Below are 21,709 nucleotides of genomic sequence, written 5' to 3' on the forward strand. Positions count from 1 at the left end.
TATTATCGATACGTCACAACAAAGGAAACGAGAACGTTAAATTCAAGGCGAGACTAGTTGCCGCAGGGTATAATCAAACTAAACGACGAGACTACGAAGAATCATATGCCCCCGTAGTATCTATCGAAAGTTGGCGTCTTTTAATGGCTGTAACAGTAAAGCTTGGTTGGAAATTTAAATTCTTTGATGTTAAAACTGCGTACTTACACGGAGATTTACGAGAAACCGTCTATCTTGCGTTGCCACCAGGTTTTGAGAAGGAATACGGAGAACAAAACGTACTTAAACTAAGGAAGAGCGTGTATGGACTTCCTCAGTCGGGGAGGAACTGGTATATAAAATTAAAAGATACACTGTCTCTGATAGGGTTCTCAGCGTTAGCATCAGAAAATTGCATTTTTATTCTTAGAGAAGACAACAAAAAAGGTATTATATTAGCTGCGTATGTTGACGACCTGACGATAGTTTACAACGACGACGAGTTATATGAGAGGGTAATTAGACAATTAAGCAATACATTCGAGATGATCGAGATAGGTACTAGCACGTTCTTAAATATAAAAATTGAGATTTGTGAGTCGGGAATAGCATTGTCCCAAAGGGAGTATATAGAAAGGCTGTTAACTAAACATCAAATGATTGATTGTAACGCGGTATCGACACCGATAATCCCCGGAGAGGACAAACCTTGCGAAAAAACTGGCGTGGAAATGGATAGAGATACTTATCAGGAATTAATTGGCGAACTTTTATACTTGGCTAATAGGACTAGACCCGATCTGTCGTTTGTAACAGCGTACTTATCTCAATACAATCATTGTCCAGAAAAACGACATTGGCTATTGGCGAAGAGAGTATTGAGGTATCTACAAGGGACTAAAGAGAGAATGCTTGTTTACAATCGTGATCAGGGAAATTTAATAGCATACTCGGATGCTAGTTGGGGAAATGCTGAACAAGGAAAATCCTTTTCAGGGGGAGCGATCATGGTCGCAGGTTCATTGATCCTGTGGCGTAGCAATAAACAAAAAACTGTTGGCCTTTCTACATGCGTTGTAGAGCTAGTCGCTTGCTCCGAGATCGTTAAAGATTTAAATTGGGTTACTAATATATTACTAGAAATAGGTTTAAACGAATTTTTATGCGATACCAATGTATTATATTGCGACAATACGGCGACCATCGAATGGTTAAAGAATGCGAGATCGTCAAGTAAAACCAGACATGTAAACTTGAAGTTTCATTTTGTACGCGACGAAATAGAAGAGGGAAAACTTGTAATTCGACATGTAGACACGAAGTACATGATAGCTGACTTCCTTACGAAAGCAGTCACTCGAGAAAAACTATCATGGACTCTAAACGAAATCGGATTAATAGATATCTCGATGTAATATTAACTCAACGAATTCGAGTTGCGTCACCCGTAGGGGGAGAGTGTAGTCCGCGCGAGTTGTAATTCGCGGTCAAGACGTGCGACGCAATGAGGTGTGTAGTTATACGCTAGGTAGAGCACCTATCGCGCGAGCGAACATGCGAATACCAATTATCGAATGTGCCGAACAGTCGCGAACGTGTAGTCGTAATAGAAAGAACTTTCGTTGAATTCTCCATCAACCTCCAACAGTTCTAAATAAATAATAAGTTGATCGTAAAAAATAGAAACAAGATGAAAATGTGCCTGTTCTTTCAACAACTTTCATAAATTGAAAATAATATTCTCCAATTTTTCTAACACCTTCACAATTTAGCTTTCCAGTTTCCATTTTTCTATAAATAGACAAAATCCACAGCGAACAAAAATTAGCACTTAACGATGTTTGTTTATTGCCCGTTGTTCAATTCCATGTTTGACAATCCACTCTCGACAATCGCGTTCGATACGTTGTTCCACGGATTGCACGTCGCAATTAACACGGGCCGGAAGTCACCGCGCATAATTTTGCGTAAGGAGAGTTATACACTGTCAAATGGCGGAAGACGAACACTGCGGGCTTAATTGTGATCCTTATTGGGCCCACCGTGAAATATGGAACAAGAAGCGGATCGCGTGTAATTGTATGCGCCTCGTATTCGGGCGCACTCGATCCCGGCCAACGGAATTACCATATAATACCCTGCGGGAATAATGATTCCCCTCTGTAACGCAAATTTTTCGAGCGGAGATCGAGATTCGAATTTTTACGGCTAATCGAGAAAGCCCGTCACGTGCGCGATTTCAACGGGAATATCTACATATGTCAGGTATGCAAACAAGAACTTTTTCATCCCATTTTTCCGTTTGTTTCAAACGCCAATGCAATTCGATGAATAAATATGAACTTCCCGGAGCATGCGAAAAATCCCTCGGCGAAATAGTCAATCGAAGTTTTCTTGTGAGGTTTAAAGCAAACGCGAAGTATTCGTCAAACAATTTGATTATTTATTAAATTATTTCTTAATCTATTTAATAATCAGAATAATTATTGTTAGAATACGATAGAATTTCGTGGCTTGATTTCGAGAAATATTGTAATCGAATACCGTTGTCTGGCCCTCCGGAATTTTAATTAAAAATTCCGTAAAATTAACAGAGCTATGGCACGCGATCAGTTCATGCTCCTACGATACTCAGCACGACACGTAGAACGTAAAACGCGTTGTTTGGGACAATTCTAATTTCTTAAAATCTCTATTAACAGTTAGAATTTCTAACAACGATGATACTATTAAAATAAATTGGGAGAGAAAAAAAGAAGAAAGCTGCATGGAACTGGAAGAGGGAAACGGTAGAGGAAGTCGAGGAATTCTGTTATTTAGGAATAAAGTGTGAAAGCAACGGAAAGATAGCAGGTCACGTAAAGGAAAGGATAAAGAGAGCGAACGTGGTCCTAAATCAAGTATGGGGAATCGGCGAAAGGAAATTTAAAAATGATTTTAAAATGAGAATGTTTCTCTTTGATACGTTGGTACTGGGGGTACTCCTATACGGGGTAGAGCTATGGGGCTTTAAGGAGAGAACAGAAGTAGAAAGGATTCAGCTGAAATATATAAAGTGGACACTTGGTTTGGACGTGCGTACCCCAGGATACTTGGTACTGGAAGAAACAAAAAGGGCGAGGCTTAGAGTAAAGGCAGGAATTAGGGCATGGAAATACACGGAAGGAGTAAGAAACAGAGCAGGGAGGAAGATAGTCAAGGAATGTCTGAAGGAAAAGGAATCAGGGAAAGTTCAGGGCGAAAGCGGGAAAGAAAGGGAGGAATACTTAAAGAGAAACGGATGGAGCCAAGCAGGGGTGGAAGAGATGATAAGGCTAGAGATGGAGGTAGCGGAGAGGCTAAAGGAGAGAGACATTGAGGTACAACGGCAAGAACAATATACAAGGATAGAGCAGTCAAAATATAACAAAAGGTACAAGTTTATAAGAGTGGCAGAGTTACCAGAATACCTAAGTAAGGAGGGAAGAGGGGAAAGTCAAAAGTTAGTAGCCCAAGTAAGATGCGGAAATGCAGAAAACTGGAACAAATACTGGCTGGGAGACGAAGCAAGAGGATGCGACCTGTGTGGGGACAGGTATGGCAATCTGGAGCATCTAACAAGAGAATGCAGGGTAATGGAGGGAAGGATCAGGATGGAGGACATAGTGAGTGGGAGGATAGATACAAATGTTGAAGCGTGGCTTCAAAAGCTCAGAAAGAAGAAAGATAAGCGAGCAGAAATATAAAGGTAATATAAGGAAGCGTAAACCAAAGATAACAGAGTAGGAAATGGTGCAATAATCGGAATAAGAATAGGAACAGGCAGAATATAGGTAGAGTAGTCAGGGTAGGGATGGGTGAGTCGAAGAGGGAAGGGGGAGAGAGAGAGAGAGAGAGAGAGAGAGAGAGAGAGAGAGAATTAATGCGTGGATAAGATAGTTATTTTTTGTATTCATAGGTTATTGTAAACCGAGTCCAATTCTTGGTCGTAAGGCTGAATAAAGCAATATTATTATTACTCTTTCTCTTTCTCTCTTTCTCCCTCTCTCCTTCGTTAAGGGAATTCAAGTACCTCTGCTTGCTCGCCAAACTACATTGCATTTAAGAGCCAAGACTCCGCAGATTCGCGATAAGGTACAGTGACCACATTACCGACAAAAATAGGCGAAAAATGGTTTTACGTGCCTCAACTTTTCGTCCTTACATGAGAATATTTTTCGCTGGGAAAGCGCTTCTTTGAAAGAGGAAGGTTCAGTCTAGCGCGCGCTGATCGTGAGCTGACGAGATTATGCAGATATTTGGTAATATTAATATAAGCATTAGTAGTAGGCCAAAAAGTCGAGAGTAGCGCGCGCTAGAAAATATCACCGGCTACAAATTGAGCTATATTTTGTCCTGATTCTCTGCGAAATAAAGCGAAAAACTTGAAGCACGTTTCCGCCGTCAGAATTCATGATATCGATAATACAGAGCAAAAAATGTGACAAGTTTAGTCACAGACTTAAGATCCGTCGGATCAATACCAAGACGGATCTGAAGTCAGTGCCTGAAGGCTGTGAACAGAAATTATACAGCAGTTACCGATCTGATGACTCTGAAAAAGTCACGTGACTACCCTCGGCTCTTAATTACAATTTAATTCGCGGTAATTCGTAACCCAGTTGTGAACTGTACTGAATCCATCATTTTGTCGAAGCTGAAGTTAGTCTAGTCAACTTTACCAGTCTGGTATTTCGATTGATGCGAAAGGAGCTCTGCAAATTTGTTTATAACATCCCAAAAAGAGAGATTCGTATATATTCAAGTTTTCCATACGAGCAGTTGACCCTGCAATATTTTCTGCCATTAATATCTTAAAAAACCTCAAAAAGCGTTCCAGTCTGGTTCGACCAGTGACCCGCAAAATGGTGGTTCTCAAGATTAATCTTGATCGCGCATAGCGATCAAATTAACGACAAGGATCGATCAGTTTCGGGCTTCGTTGCAAGGATGCGCGACAGGTATTGTGCTTGATGCATCGGCTACCTCGTACCGGGGGTCGTTAATGGATTTTAATTAATGCGTTTTCCTCACCCAGCTGCTGGTCCCCATTAGCACGTTTAATTACAAGATGTTCTCCGGACGCTGCTCAAGCGTCATCAGCGCAAATAATAGAACGGTCGAACGGAAGGAAAAAGCCCGACTGCGACAAATAATTCAGCCATCCTGATGAGCCCGAGCACTATAAATATTCGCCGAACTATGCGCTTCGGGAAGAAGACGCGGGAAATACGGCAATTTCCGTCGACGTATTTTCAGCGAACAAAGACCACCTAACCTAACCTAAAGTCCACCTAACTGCACCGGACCAATACACCGATTCGTTCCCATCAAAAAGAGGAGAAACGAAGAAGAAAATTATCGAATTATTATTATCAGTGCTGTTGCAGATACGTAGGTGCACGCATTCACAATTTGAACCACGCGTGAAGGGCTCGAAAGTCGTTCAGTGTAAATCCAATTTTCTTATTTTAATTGTTATAATTCTGGGATTGTTAATGTTACATATATTCTTCGGAACGTTTATGCACACATTTTTTGACATCGTCGATTTAGAAAAATTAAAGGAACTGTTGCTCAGTGATTTTTATGCAAAATAAAAATTTTCAAGCCTTGGAAGCTACATTGACATTTATTTCTTTTCTCAGTGTTCGAGCAATCAGCTGTTCGGTGCCGCTGTGCGTCCGCACGCACACACAGCAAATTAGCGACTGCCGAACTTTGTTTGTATTGAGGACTCGGCCGTCGTCGCGGTTCGTCTCCCTCTCACCACGCACACTTCGGGTGGCAAGGGTAGTTCGGGGTGCGTGGCGAGGGGAGAGAGCCGCGTCAATATACACGGCAATCCGTCGAGCCCTCGCTCTCTTTTCCGAGAATCGCAGTGGTAACAATAATAAATCAGTTAGCTCTCCCACAAATCACATTTTATTTCTCAAATCATTCGGATCGTAAGTTAAAGGTTCCTCGTTACGGAACCCAACGAAGATCCAAAACACTCCGTAACAATGAGAAGCTGAAAATAATTTTCAAAAAGTTATCTATTCGATCGATTCATTTTCGTTATAAATGCGTAAAATCCCATAATGCAAACGCGTTGACGTTGGTGTGGTGTCGTCCATGCGCGGTGCTTTTAATTGAGCCTGAATTCGATTACTCGGCTGTGGCGTTTACAACCGATATTTATGTAATTAGAACCGCGGTTTAATTCTGACACGGTCTTATTGCGGAAAGAGCCCTCAGTAAATATCGATTTGCCAATAATAACTTCAACAGTGTTCGTTCGTTGGTCGGGTCACCCTAACCCCTTCGTGGAATCGAACGATCGCAGTAAAGCGACCGACAACAATCGAAAAGAATTCCGACGCGAGTTGGTCGCGACAAACGGGAAGACAAAGCGGTCGGAGCGGTAGCTGGTAGGCCGACTTGTGCCTCGGAAAGTTCGCAATCATGTTCGTTTAAGATGGCTTTCGTTACAAACCGCCGACTCGAATGTCCGGTGGCAACACGCCCCGGGGAAATACGAAACTCCGAAGAAATAGAGGAACTGCCGACGACAGTTTACCGTGTATGTAGCTAACCGGAACGGTGCTCACCCCATTATAACTGAAAATATGGCTGACAGCGAACCTCCGGTGAGCCGTTACCCAACCGAGACAAGGATAACAGTTCCGCGGTCTTGAACCCTTTTCCTCACTCTACCGAGTTACCCTCTCCTCGCCGGGACATTGTCACCCCTCAATGGCACACTTTGGCTGACATCGAGGGCCAGAGTACCTTCTTTGGGTTCAGCTTCACCCATGATGTGCAAAATTTCTTTTCGAAAGTATCCGATTACTGCCGTTTCCTGCCCAATTCGAACAACCTAGTGTCCGTAAATATAAAATAACACAGTTTTCGTAAGCTAATGATTTTACCATTGGTTATCACTCATTCCCAAATTTTGGGATCACTGTACCAAAGCCCTTGGGAAACAGAAATTCTCGAATCAAGACACTTCCATTTTTCCACATCTGCCATAAGCTAATGATTTTTCTTTTCACTGTTATTCGCCCCGAAACTTTGAGCTCACTATACCGATCCTTAGGCAGACCTGGAAAAATTTTAGTTAAAAGAAGAAATAGCTATTCGAAATAATTTATTTCCCACCTTTATTTCCATATTGCTGTTTGCAGATAAAAATAGTATCGATTCATTTGATACATTAGCAACTTCAAGTATTATATTATTTCAATATTTATATTTCTTTATTTCAAATATGTCACAAGAGTGTCGGTATAAAGTGTACTCAAACGCGACAATCTGGGCACCAGATATAATTTTGAAAAATAATTTCACAATTATCTCAAACAATTATAAAATAAACTAATTATGTTATTGAACACGTATGGGAAATGTGTATGGGATGGGATGACGGAAGAGGATGGCAGGGGACGGTGTGGGTAGTGCTAGGGACGAGAGGGAAGGGGAGGAATGGTTGAGGAAGGTGGACGAATGGTGGGAGAATATGATTGGAAGAGTCGATCGATGAGGTTAGGGAAGGGGGCGGAGGTGTGTGTGAGTGTATGAGAGAGAGAGAAAAGACAGGTATGCTGTGTATTATTATTTTTTCTGTGATAAGTTGCATAATGTAACTTATTGTAGGTTAAGTTATTGTATTTCTGGCGTTGGTTATTTTATTTTTATATTGTTACTTTTATCCTATTTTATGTAAAGTCGACAAGATATCTCTCTCTCTCTCTCTCTCTCTCTCTCTCGCTTGTGTATAAAGCTGTGTGCGGTTTTGCGTGGTAAGGTAATTGTTAAGTTAGCAATTATCTGAAATAATTATAAAATAAACTAATATTTTATTTGAAATAATGTTTCAAATGATGTCACTTCTAAAGCAATCACCACACTCCGGGTTTTATCTGTTTATGGAAAAAATGAGTAGGTAAAGTTTAAATTATGGTTATTAGCGCGTGTTATAGGTGAGCATCAAGTCCGTACAATGTAGCGAAGACGGAATAACAAATGCATCTAGGCCGCGCGGCTGCCGTAGCTTCTGATTATCAGTTGTAAAAGATGGAGACAGGCCCTCGAGGTGTTTGTCTTTTGCTGCAAACTACTTACAACTTGTCCTTGATATAATATTTACAAACAGTCTTGTATTCTGTGCAGCAATTCTAACGATTTTTAGTTGACCATCGGCAATGTAGGTTGCACTTGAGTTGATTCGATGACAGAGCACCTGCGTTTAAGTCACTCAACGGTTAACAAAGTTGCAGCCAGTAATCAGCACTGACCTATTCACCGCGGGTGTGAGTATGCAAAGTGTTGGTTCTCTATTACTGTTGCCATCAATCTCACTAAAATAGTTCTCTTTAACTTAAGGGTATATGCAACCTTGTAGACCTCATAAAATCGAGTGAATCTAACATTTTTCTCTCGCGTACAAAGATACTGTAAACAAAAGACATTCTTTTAGAGAATATTTAGCAACATTTTAGCTTTATTCTCATATTTTTGTTTTTACGTAAAATTGCAAAATGGAGGAGTTATATAACATGTAGCTGTCTAAGGATGAATATAATTGCTTCAATTAAAAACTGTGTTCCCCGTAAAATATAATATAGCTACCAGGCCGTTGCAAAACCGCTGTAATTTATCTCGGCGAATTTTTATTTTGCAATTCCTACGCAGTGGGCATTCCATTACACTGTGCACCGAAATAGATTGAACGGTTAGACGGAAAAAAAATCCACCACCGCCAGAGGCATTCCAATGTCCTGTAATGAAAAAATCTGCGGCAAGTTTGATTGAATAATAACTATCGGAATTTCTTTCGGGGCATAGTCCGGGCTCCGATATCGGGAAAACATACCACGATTAGAAATAATCTTTTTGGCTATCGAAAGTTTTCGAGTATTTCCGATATCATCGCGAACCGAATTACGCTTTTATAAATTATAATTAAATTACTCTTTTAGACGCTCTTGCAATTACTAAAGAGTCAGTTCGTCATACCGAACCGTAAGATTTTTCTGGATGAATTAGTTTACTATGCGAAGGGAAAAAGAAATTTCGAAAGAATTGCGGGTAAAATACTAAAAGTTCTTTTGTACGAGAGAAAACACACAGAAAATGAAAATTACTTGCATAGCAAAATTTTAAAAATTCGGTTCCGACCAATTGCAATTTTTTTATAAAAGATTCTTTTATTTCAGAAAATTCATTCTTCTAACATTTCGAAGAGGGCAAAGTCGTTTCGTACAATTTTTATAAAGTTGCCATTTTAGAAGTGTCCGAATAGAACTGTGACAGACCGTATGTCTTCAGACACTATAATTATGGACATTACACGACGCTGTAATATTGGTACGAAACTATAATCAAATAGGCGTGGTGGGGCGGGGGGGGGGGGCAAACGGAATAACCAAGTAGCATTGCAACCCCAGTATATTTCATCCCACCGTTCGTGTCACGGCTGAATGAAAAAGAATGTCGCTCGACAATGTTGCTGGAAAAATGAGCACAAGATTGACGATGTATACTATACAGCACGTTGCGAGGCAGCCTTAGGTATTTATCGACCGTGGCCGGTCGACATGCGATAACGAAAAAAAATCGAAGAGGAGGTGCTGCCGCGGTGAAAGTAGCCACGACCCTGCCGAGAAGGGGTGCAACTTAAAACAGAAAAGCAATTTCTTTCAATAACGAACCCGTTAGAAACTCCTCATAATTCCCTTACATTATCCTAGCAAGAAAACTCCGACCCAAAGCATACGCAAAACGAAGAAAATAAATATACTGACGAGAAAGTGTCCCTTTAACTAGAATCTTCCTGGAAGCATCCGTTTGCACTCGAGCGAATACTCCTCGTGACATTTTTCACCGTTTTCTACATAGCGTGCAAAGTATACTGTTATAAAAATATTCTTCATTGTTCAGGGTAATTGTTTACGCCCCCTTGTATTTCATAATGCACGGCTGAGCATTCCTCATAACAGGCTCCGCCCTAAAAGCAGAGGAAAATATTATTTCAGTAAATGGTTCATTTTATTCCAAATCGTTTGCACACTTCGGGAATAACGCGTTCGACTACAGTGACATTCTTTTATTATTTCATTAAGTTCTTCCTCGCGAAAAGTCGCTTCTCCTTCAAAATACCATTTCATTCGAACTGTGTAACAACGATCGCGTTCCGAACGCTGCAAATAATCTTGTTTTATCTGCTTTTCGTTTGTCGTATTTGATTTTCCGCAAATGAATTCACAGAGTCGGTCGCGGAAATTGTCGCGCGTGTATGGCAATCGCGATTTCATTCGTGCAAGAAAAATCAAATTAATATCCCCCGCGTAGACATTCAATATTACATACGATGCGAGAGAAACTCTTCGCGTTTTTGTCACCATTTGTTTTTCACATTTCGTACGAGGACGTTTCACATTAGATAAAATGGTACTTACTGAAATTATTTCTCTCTCCGTGGTCGTGCGTTCTATCGTCGTAGCAGTTGGTCAGATATTAAATCGGAGTGACGAGCGACGGTCGAGGGATAAATCGTAACCAGAAAAGTGTAAATACACGAACGATCAAACGTACAGCGTTCACAGTCAGGGAAAACCAACGGTTCGGTTCCCGGATTTGAGCAGGATCGATCTTTGTCTACGTTTCACAGTGGGATTTCGATTGCGGCATCTGATTCCCGGGACTCTTTCCTCATCTCTGACGTTCGCGGGGGTGGGATAGAAAGGGCGTCGCGTGCATACGGTTTCGCTGTCAAAGGGACGATACGTGGTCTCCAGCGAGTTTTGGAAAGGTACACCACAGGTTGGCGGAGATATTGTTACCACCGGGGGTTCTCCTGTTCCGATTGAAGAGAAGGGTGGTATTTGCTGACAGCAGGTTGGTGGTGCACACCGCAACACGGATTTTGTGCAAGAGACTCTTGAAAACCGTGCGCACCCTTGTCGCGCGAAAGAATTCTCCCCTTTCCACGGGCGGCGTTTTATTTCCCGAGAAATCGTTTGTCCCTGATCCGCGTGGCTGGAAAAATTGCAGCAGCGAACCTAATAAAAGTGAGAACACCTCTCCTCGCCTGTGACGAAATGCGGAAAATACGAAGCGGATACTGTTGCTCAACGTATCCTCTTCGAAACGGATTTATATTATTTAGTGATTGTAAAATCGAGGCAGCCAACCGATGGGGGCAGAAATAAAATAAATCAGCATACGAGAAGCATGTAACAATTTCTGATATTTCGCAGCCGATTGAACGACCAGCGATCGAGCAGTGGCTCCTGAAACTTAGTACTCTGACGCAACGGCGAAGGGCAGACGGGGTGGGGCCGACACGAACGTGAACACTACCAAGCAGAACCGGGGGTAATGTAGAATGAAAAACGAGGAAAAGTCAAAGATAAAATTTCAGTGTAGCTGGAAAACGCGGAGTATTTAGCCGATTTTTTCCTTACGGCGCTGAAAACGTAACAATGAAATTATTCCAATACCAAACAATTATGCGACTTAACGAGCAGGTGGGTAAAAAGTACCGACGAGTATAACGCTGTACGTGAATTACATGGAAATTCGTAACTGCTCGAGCATTGTGCCACTCTCAATGACAGGGTGCTTCGGCTGCACGATTATTGATGTTCCTTGAAATGTAAAATGTAAAATGTAAAATGAACTAAAACGTAACGAAGTCAGTCAATCAGTTTAACAGCTACCCCGGGAACGAATCTTAAAGCAACGCGGTACTATACTCAAAAATTAATCGGTCTTGAAACTCAATGCTGGAAGCGAATGCCATATTCAAGAAACAACCCTTTTCTGCGATTATCTTTGCATCGAATTGAAATGTATAAATACTATGAACGCATACAAACCCGCGGTATACACATACTATTTTTAACCTCGTAAATCGTATGTGCAAACCACATCCCTTAACGATCTCTTTAACGATCGTTATATAACTCTCCACGAGCTGCGAAGATCATCGACTTTATCAAAACTGTTGCAACGGAAAAATCGTGTATCGCCATAGTACAACAGGATATTTTCGTGCCAACCCACGCGAATCTATCCGTGTTTGTATACTTCAAAAAAGTGTTGAGAATGTGAAAAATAATTAGTTTAGCAGATATTTCAATTTATATAATGATAAACGGTCCCAACAGGCTTCGCAATTGTTAATCCGGCTAATTTTCCGAGAACCGGACATCAACGAATGAATTTGTTAGATTAATGGCCGTGTTACGAGCCAGGGCTATGAGCAGCGCGAGAGGCCGGCGAGGGGATTTTTACCCCAGGAATATGGTTTCAATTGTTAGTTAGGTACGCGGACGCACCCGATGCGAAATCGAGGAGCCGCTAGGATAGTTGACGTCGAGGACGCACCTGATGCGAAATCAGGGAACCTCTGGGAGGTTGGTGTCAAACGCAGACGCACCCGATGCGAAATCGAGGAGCTACTAGGGAACACGCGGCGAACCCGATACGAAAGGAGGTTGTATAAGAGCGCGGACGCACCTGATGCGAAATCAGGGAGCTGCTAGGATGCGGAAGAACCCAATGCGAAATCGGGGATCCGCCTAGGATGGTATAATTTCGTGGACGCACTCAATGCGAAATCGAGGAGCCACTAGGTTGGAGAAATCTTCGTTGAATCGAATTTAAGTATTAGTAAGCCTCGTAACTTCTATATAATTTAATTGATACAATCCGAGCGGTTAGATTGTATCGTGTGGGAACGTTCAATTATTATATTAGGATTTTAGGCAATAATTAAGGGTACGCGAGTTAACAAACAAGACAATTTATTCTGAATTGAAATTACTACAAGTGTTGTTGTTTGTGTCGCGAATGAATATAATAAATGTACAATTAGAGGAATTGTTTACCTATGTTGCACGGTGTTGACGCACTGGCAATGCGGGGTTAGATGGCGATTGTTGAATGCCAAATAGAATATATACCGAACTAACGGAATCTATAAGGTTATGAATTGATTCGAAAGGGACTTTAACCCGATCTCACTAGACTTGACTCTGTAACGCGACGTGACTGCACGATTACTATAACGTTACGGAACCGTTTCTGAATCTCAACTGAACCGCTTTTCGACTAACCGAAGAGGATGAAAACGAATGGGTTTATATACCTTGAAAATGAAAGGGGTACTCTGTTTAAGATTTGATATCGCGTAGGGTCACAGTCACATTTTTTGTCACTTCTAATGAAAAGCAGGGCTCAGTTAGATTTTCGTTGAAAGGGGTTAATGAAGGTTATCCGGGCTATTTCCTATCAGAATATTGATTAACGGATGCCAGAAGGGAGTGTTTAGAGATTTTGGTATAAAGAAGGCATACAGTATCTTTCGTTAATAAAAGGGGCCTGTTGGGACGCTTTTCGTTCTCAGAAAAGAGATTAGAAATTCTAATCGAAATAAACGTGGAGAACGTCTCCATACGTAACATCTCCCCCCTTAAATGAAACATCGCGGTTCGCGTGATGCTTTCGATCTGAGAAAGAAAAACGTCCTGGAAACTATGATAAACAAAATGTCGGGTGTAGTGTAGTGTAGTGTAGTGTACTTATTTTTAGGTGTGGTCTCGATTGTGTAGCCCATTTGAGTCCAGTGTTCCGCAACATCCAGTGGGGGTTGATCAGGTAATCGGTCCAATAGGAGGTGGCCCTCAGCGTGGCCAGTACTGGTGATGGTCACTCCGCTAGCGTCGCCGCTTCGGTCCTTCATTACTAGCCCGAAGATGATGTTTATTCGATGGATGGCTCTGTTGTTACGTGGGCGGATGCCCCTCAGCACCATTTTTACTGCCTGCCAGATTACGTATTCGGACTATGTTAGTTATTAACTCTGTTAGATAGTCTCCATATGTTTCCAAGTTCGTTCGAGTTGGGAATGAGGTTGGTTCCCGAGCTTGTTTACCAAAAATTAATTCGTATGGTGTGAAATTGGTGGCTTCATGAACTGAGGTATTGTAAGAGAACATTGCAAAAGGAATTAGCAAATCCCAGTCCTCGTAGCTATCCATGTAATGCTTGAGATACTCCGTGAGTACAATATGACTTCGTTCTAATGATCCATTGGTTTGCGGTCTGTATCCTGAGGTGGTGATCTGTTTGATGTTGAAAATCTCAGATAAATTTTTCATGAGGTTTCCGATGAAACTGGTTCCTTTGTCTGTTAGTATGGCTCGAGGTGTTCCATAGACTGCGATGAAATGCCTTGCGAAAGCATCGGCAATGGTAGTGGCTCGGATGTTGGGTATTGCTACTGCAATACAATATTTGGTTAAATTGTCCTGCATGGTAAGGATGTATCGATTTCCTCCTGGTGTGACTGGTAATGGTCCAACGGTGTCCAGGGAAATTTTGTCAAATGCGTCCAAAGGTGTGTCGGTGATCAGCATAGGCTGGCGAGTTTTTATACGGACTAATTTCTGTTCCTGACAACTTTTGCATTTTCGGATGTAATCCTGAATTTCATTACGCATGTGTGGCCAATGAAATCTTGCTCGAATACGATTGTAAGTTTTCGTGACGCCTTTATGTCCTCCGATTAGACTATCGTGTGCTTCGTGAATAATCTCGTGTCTATTTTCCACAGAAGGAGTGGTGATAATGCAATTGCATATTGTGATTTGGGGAAGGTGCTCTGTGAAGGTCTCTTCTAGTGTCTTGAGAAATTCGTTGAGTGGTAATTTATGCAAATCTCCGGTGGCTGATATTCGAAAAGATTCGATCCTGTTTCCTTTTAACGCTGGTTGGAGAGTTTTCAATCCGTTGACTATGTCCATTCTATTTGGTTTATCATAAAAATTGTCGGAAATTATTATACTGAATGTTTTAAATAATCCGTTGTTTGAAATTACAACTTGTCCCTTCTTCGGTCCTGAAGCTAGGAATTCCTGTTTGTTTATTAATTCAGTGTCCAAAAGTAATTTTCCGATGGGGGTTATTAAATTGCAATCGGCTGATATAAAGTGCACATGGTTGTCTTCTTTTGCTGTGAGGGTGTTTGAAGAAACGATGATCTTTTGTTTTGGTTCTGGCGGCGCTTCCAGGTCAGTTTCGGTAGAAGAACTGTCGGTAGCGGTGTCAAAGAATGGATAAGGGTCTGCTGTACGGTCAGGTAGCTGCCTTGCACTTGTTTCGCTTGTGGGTAGTTGAATTATGGTGGGTTGTAAAATTCCGCTTGTTCTGTATAATGGTTCCTGCGGTATATTAGGTGGCTCTACTTGCAAATTGTTGGTATTTTCGATGACTGTATTTTCAAGCGGTTCCTCAAATGAAATTAAGTCGCCAGATAAGCTTTGGTTCTTATCTGTAGAAAAAATTTCTGTTGAATTTGCTGCGGGTAAAAAATGGTGTGTGGTGTCCTGGTCTTCATCCGGCATCATCACCTCTCGAGATAAGGTCGGAAGAGATCGGTTTTTATTTATTATGGGAGAGTGTCGCACTTTTCCAAGAGCGGGCTCTTCTCTTTCATCTGAACTGCTTGTTTCCTGATATCTCGGTCGTTTTTCTCGGTCTCGACGTAATTGTCTGATACGTTGTCCAATTGCATCAATGCCAGTGTCTGTTTTCGGTATCTGGATTTTGAAATCAGGATCTCTGAGTTCTCGCGGGATAAGTGGTAGACAGATGGAGGTAGGATTACGCGATAACGCGTCAGCGTTCTTATTCGTTTTTCCAGATTTATGGACAACCTGATAATCGTACTCCAAAAGTCTCAGTTTCCACTTCATGAGTCTTGACGTCGGATCTTTTACAGAGTGTAGCCAAACTAGTGGTCTGTGATCTGTCACCAGAGTGAATTTGGTTCCGTAAACATACGGTCTGAAATATTGAACGGCGTAAACCATGCCCAAACATTCTTTTTCTGTAGCTGAGTAATTTTTCTCTGCTTTATTTAGGCTGCGTGATGCGTAAGCAATCGGCAGATCATTTCCTATTTCGCCTTGACTAAGCACGGCTCCAATGGCATGTTCTGATGCGTCCGTTGTAACGATGAATGGTTTGCTGAAGTCGGGGTATTGTAAAATAGGTTCCTGACATAATTCTTCGCGTAATAGTTTAAAACTGTTTTCCTGTTCTTCGGTCCATTTGAATTTTATGCCTTTTCCCAAGAGACTAATCAACGGTTTTGCTTTAGTGGTGAAATCTGATATGAATCGTCTGTAGTATCCTACTAATCCCAAAAATTGCTGTATATTCTTCTGATTGGTGGGTCTTGGAAAATCCTTGACGGCTTTTAATTTTCTGGGGTCAGGTTTTACTCCGTGTCTTGAAATAATGTGTCCAAGGTATGCGACTTCTTTTCGTAGAAATTCGCATTTATTAGTCTGAAGGGTTAAGCCATGTTCTCGTAAGCGATTGAATAATTTCCTGACTTTAACGTTGTGTTCATGTAATGATGATGCGTAAACCACGATGTCATCCAGGTAAACGAACACGTCCGTTCCCTGAAGTCCAGTTAGAACTTGATCCATGAGGCGTTGGAAGGTGGGTGGTGCATTCTTTAAACCAAACGGTATTCGTGAAAATTCATAGTGTCCATTAGGCGTGGTAAAGGCTGTTTTCTGCCTATCTTTCGGGTCCATCTCTATTTGGTGAAAACCATTTGCGAGATCGAAAACGGAGAAGTATTTAGCTCCACCGAGACGATCTAATATTTCTGTAATTTGTGGTAGCGGGTATTTATCGGAAATTGTTTTATCATTAAGCGCACGGAAGTCTATGACCATACGCCAACGTTTGTTTCCCTGTGCATCCGGTTTCTTTGGTACAATCCACAAGGGTGAATTATATGGTGATTTCGACGGAGTTATTATTCCTTCGGATAATAATGCGTCTATCTGCTTTTTTATTTCGTGTTGATGTATCGGAGGGTAACGATATTGTCTCGTGTTGATCGGAATTTCGTCGGTCGTGTGTATGGAGTGTTTGAAATTGGAGGCCTTCCCTAGCTTATCTCCGGGGAGATAAAATCGGTCGGGAAACTCCTTTACCAGAGCGGTGATGCTGCACAGTTCCTCTTTGTTCAAGTGCTTGAGATTTAATGTTTGGGAGATTCCCTGTGTCCTATCTTCTCTGTTATTGAAATTAGCGTGACCTTGTACCTCTGAGTAGATATCTTCGTCTGAAGTGCTTAAAATGTCATAGGGTTCCAGAATTTGTGGTTCTATTTCTACGTCCAGGTCTTCTTCGCTGGTGTTGGTTGCCATAACATGACACCTTCCTTGATTATTTATGACAGCTGCTTCTCCTATGTACAATCGGTCGTGTGTTTTTATACGGGGCAAGTAGCCTTCCTTGATCTTTGGATTAGCTATATGAATAGCGATTTGTTGTGAGGTTCTTGCTGGAATGTGGTGCTTAGTTGTTTTTTCTGATGCTTCCAAATAATTTGAAAATCGAATAGGCCTGATAGGTTTGTTCTTCAATACCAGTGTTCCATGGTAATAGGAAATTTCAGCCTGTTCTTGTTTTAGGAATGGGCTTCCGATTAGTCCATCTGCTTCTATGGCCAGGTGTTTTACTACGTAAAATATTGCTGGGGCTTCATGGATATGAAGAATTGTCGTTCCTACGGTGAAAATCGGGGTTGTGGTGAGTCCAGTTATTTCGATTTCCTCTCGTGAAATCTCTGCTGTTCTTTCTAGAGCGTCGAGGACCACCAAATTTACGGACGCTCCACCGTCAATTAAAAATTCTCCCGTTCCTGATTCCAGTTCTGGGATCGTAATTTTGATCCGTGGTGCAGGTGCTTCCTTGACGAGGGTTTCTCTTCGAAGCGGACGGATCTTGGGCGATCTTCTTTCTTTTCGCTCATCGTGTCGCCTGTACGGTGAGCGCGATCGTAGTTTAAAAATTTCTTTGATTCCACGGACGAATCTCGCGAATCTCGCGAATCTCGTCGGAATCGCGGGCTACGGGGACGATTCCTGCAGAATTTCCCGTCGTGCCCGGAAGTTCCGCAATGCCAACAATACATGTTTGACGTGCGATTTTTATCGGTACCCTTTAGAATCGTATACCGTTTTTCTCCGTCATCTCCCATTGATGACTCGGAGCGATTAGAGGGGGAGTGAGAGGGGCTCCTGTGACGCAGGGTCCAGGCAGAAGCGCGTTCTTCTCTTTCCTCCTCAAAACCAGATGGTCTCGTGCGTCGATCTCTGTGTCGATCATATCTGCTCGGAGATAGAGGGTACGACACTTCACGCTCGCGATAACGAGGATCTTGGTCGAAAGAATCTCGGCGGGACCACCTTGATGGTGATTCATGCCGAGGCGACTGTCTTCGATTTCTTAATTTTTTCTCTATTTGTAGCACGGCGTCGTAAGCTTCCTCCAGATTTTCTGGATCTTTTAGGAGAGCCGACACCTTCAAGGCAATACGATCCGGTAATCCATCGATGAAGTTTTCCAGAACATCCTTCTCCATTTCTTTGATGAATTCTTCAGCGTGGACCTCGTATTTTTCCTTAATGGCTCCACGCGTACAATAGACTAGGTGGCTTGTCCTATCGATGTATTGTCGTAGGCTTTCTCCTTCGCGGATACGTAACTTCGCGATTTCCACTTGGAAATATGACAGACTTTTGCCAGGCGCGAATCTTTTCTTTAGGTGCTGAATTAATGCTTTTACGGTCGTAAACTTGTGTTCTAAAGTACTCCTACGTGCTGGCCCGACGAGTTTAGTAAGAACAATTGCTAGATACTCGGTTTCCGTACCCTCAGGAATCAACGTTAACCCGTCCTCTATAGTCTGCGCAAAACGAGACAAGGGTGGGTCTTCCCCATTAAAAGTCGGAATTGTCGAAGTAACGTTTTGTAAACATGTCCTTTGCGTCAACAGCGACATAGAATTTGCAAGTGATACCGTCAAGTTCATTATGTCAGCGTTAGAAGTATTTGCTATTCCGTTCAGCATTTTTTAAAACGTAACTAGCGAAAACTAGTATATAATTTTCTAATAAAAGCGTAACTAGCGAAAACTAGTATATTGCTTATAATATTACGACGTGACTAACGAAAACTAGTATATTGTCGATACTCAGTTACGAGTAATTTAACTTGTTAAAAACCCAAAATTAAAGCGATCCTAAAATAATTGAATGGATCCCACCGCTGTCACCAGTTTTGTTACGAGCCAGGGCTATGAGCAGCGCGAGAGGCCGGCGAGGGGATTTTTACCCCAGGAATATGGTTTCAATTGTTAGTTAGGTACGCGGACGCACCCGATGCGAAATCGAGGAGCCGCTAGGATAGTTGACGTCGAGGACGCACCTGATGCGAAATCAGGGAACCTCTGGGAGGTTGGTGTCAAACGCAGACGCACCCGATGCGAAATCGAGGAGCTACTAGGGAACACGCGGCGAACCCGATACGAAAGGAGGTTGTATAAGAGCGCGGACGCACCTGATGCGAAATCAGGGAGCTGCTAGGATGCGGAAGAACCCAATGCGAAATCGGGGATCCGCCTAGGATGGTATAATTTCGTGGACGCACTCAATGCGAAATCGAGGAGCCACTAGGTTGGAGAAATCTTCGTTGAATCGAATTTAAGTATTAGTAAGCCTCGTAACTTCTATATAATTTAATTGATACAATCCGAGCGGTTAGATTGTATCGTGTGGGAACGTTCAATTATTATATTAGGATTTTAGGCAATAATTAAGGGTACGCGAGTTAACAAACAAGACAATTTATTCTGAATTGAAATTACTACAAGTGTTGTTGTTTGTGTCGCGAATGAATATAATAAATGTACAATTAGAGGAATTGTTTACCTATGTTGCACGGTGTTGACGCACTGGCAATGCGGGGTTAGATGGCGATTGTTGAATGCCAAATAGAATATATACCGAACTAACGGAATCTATAAGGTTATGAATTGATTCGAAAGGGACTTTAACCCGATCTCACTAGACTTGACTCTGTAACGCGACGTGACTGCACGATTACTATAACGTTACGGAACCGTTTCTGAATCTCAACTGAACCGCTTTTCGACTAACCGAAGAGGATGAAAACGAATGGGTTTATATACCTTGAAAATGAAAGGGGTACTCTGTTTAAGATTTGATATCGCGTAGGGTCACAGTCACATTTTTTGTCACTTCTAATGAAAAGCAGGGCTCAGTTAGATTTTCGTTGAAAGGGGTTAATGAAGGTTATCCGGGCTATTTCCTATCAGAATATTGATTAACGGATGCCAGAAGGGAGTGTTTAGAGATTTTGGTATAAAGAAGGCATACAGTATCTTTCGTTAATAAAAGGGGCCTGTTGGGACGCTTTTCGTTCTCAGAAAAGAGATTAGAAATTCTAATCGAAATAAACGTGGAGAACGTCTCCATACGTAACAGCCGTCTAGGAAGGTGATTTCATACCCTTCATTCTACACGGGGGCTAAACAAGTGGCTCGGACGTCGAAACAGAAGATAAGCTCGCCGATGAATAATACCGCAGCTAAATAGGGGCTGGAGGGCAACAGTTTGTCGCGATAATTGATCCCGGACGGAGGAGTCTTTGGAGCAATTGGAAGCCATTCGACTGTCGGCGATCGTGTTCCGGTAAATTCAAACATTCTGGTGGACTACGGTCGGGGATTCCATGAATTCCGGGGAGAGCGAGAGAGAGAGAGAGAGAGAGAGAGAGAGAGAGAGAGAGAGAGAGACAGAGAGGGGGGGAGAGAGAGAGAGAGAGGGAGAGAGGGAGAGAGACGGAGGGTGTAAGATTTAAGAAAGGTGTCAGGAGTTCAAATAACAGATGGCCTATCGAGGAAAACGGTCTTTATTTGGTCGTGGCTTCGACGAGACTGTCCTCCCGTCCCAAAAGTCGTTCGGTCCCCGCTTCTCGCATCGTCGCGCCTTAACCTAAACGGTGCGTGCGCCTCCTTCTAAACACTTAGCTGTATCCCGATACGAACCGTGGTACGAAGACTATTACTAATCGAAGAAATCTACGCGACGCGCCGGGAACCCTTGGTAGATTCTCCCATATGACCTTGGCACCCTTGGAATAGTCTACATGGCGGCTTGTACCTTCTGAACGGTTTAAAGTACCTGTATCGATAGCGAAAACTCGATAGCCGAACGATATTGATCGACGCGGTCGGACGAGCAAATTACAACTCGCGAGCTCGCCAGACCCGTCTCTCGAATCTTCTGGTTTCTCTAAAATTTTCTAATTAAACAAAATAATTTCTCAATCATTTCCTCTCTTTTATTTCGGAACTTCCTACAGGCAAACAATAGGGGAAAATATTGATATAGTCTCTGAATAGTTATAATTCAGTTTCGAACATTAAGTACTCGAACATTAACTTAACAATTATTTTGTAATAGCGTGTATAATACACGAGTATTCTCGGGCTTTTAAGTTAAGAGATTAAGGGTTGTACTAGTAGAAACGGACTACCTTGTGGTGACTGATTAGAAAAATTCTCGATATTCTACGGAAATAAATATGGCTGATAAATTAATCGATTTAATTCTGGTATTATTGCAAAGAGTACACTTTATTGTACATTTAAAAAAATCCTTGCAATTGTATAAATACAAATATGGCCGAAAAACTGATTTCCGTATTACACAGGCTCATCCTTCCCCTTTATTGTGAGCTCTTAAAAAATTGATTTTAATTGGTACACACCTTGTTGATTATTTTTACAACATTGTCGCAATTGTGTATAAAGAAACAAGGT

Source organism: Halictus rubicundus, unplaced genomic scaffold, assembly GCF_050948215.1.
Source record: "Halictus rubicundus isolate RS-2024b unplaced genomic scaffold, iyHalRubi1_principal scaffold0049, whole genome shotgun sequence".
In the NCBI taxonomy this organism is placed as follows: Eukaryota; Metazoa; Arthropoda; class Insecta; order Hymenoptera; family Halictidae; genus Halictus; species Halictus rubicundus.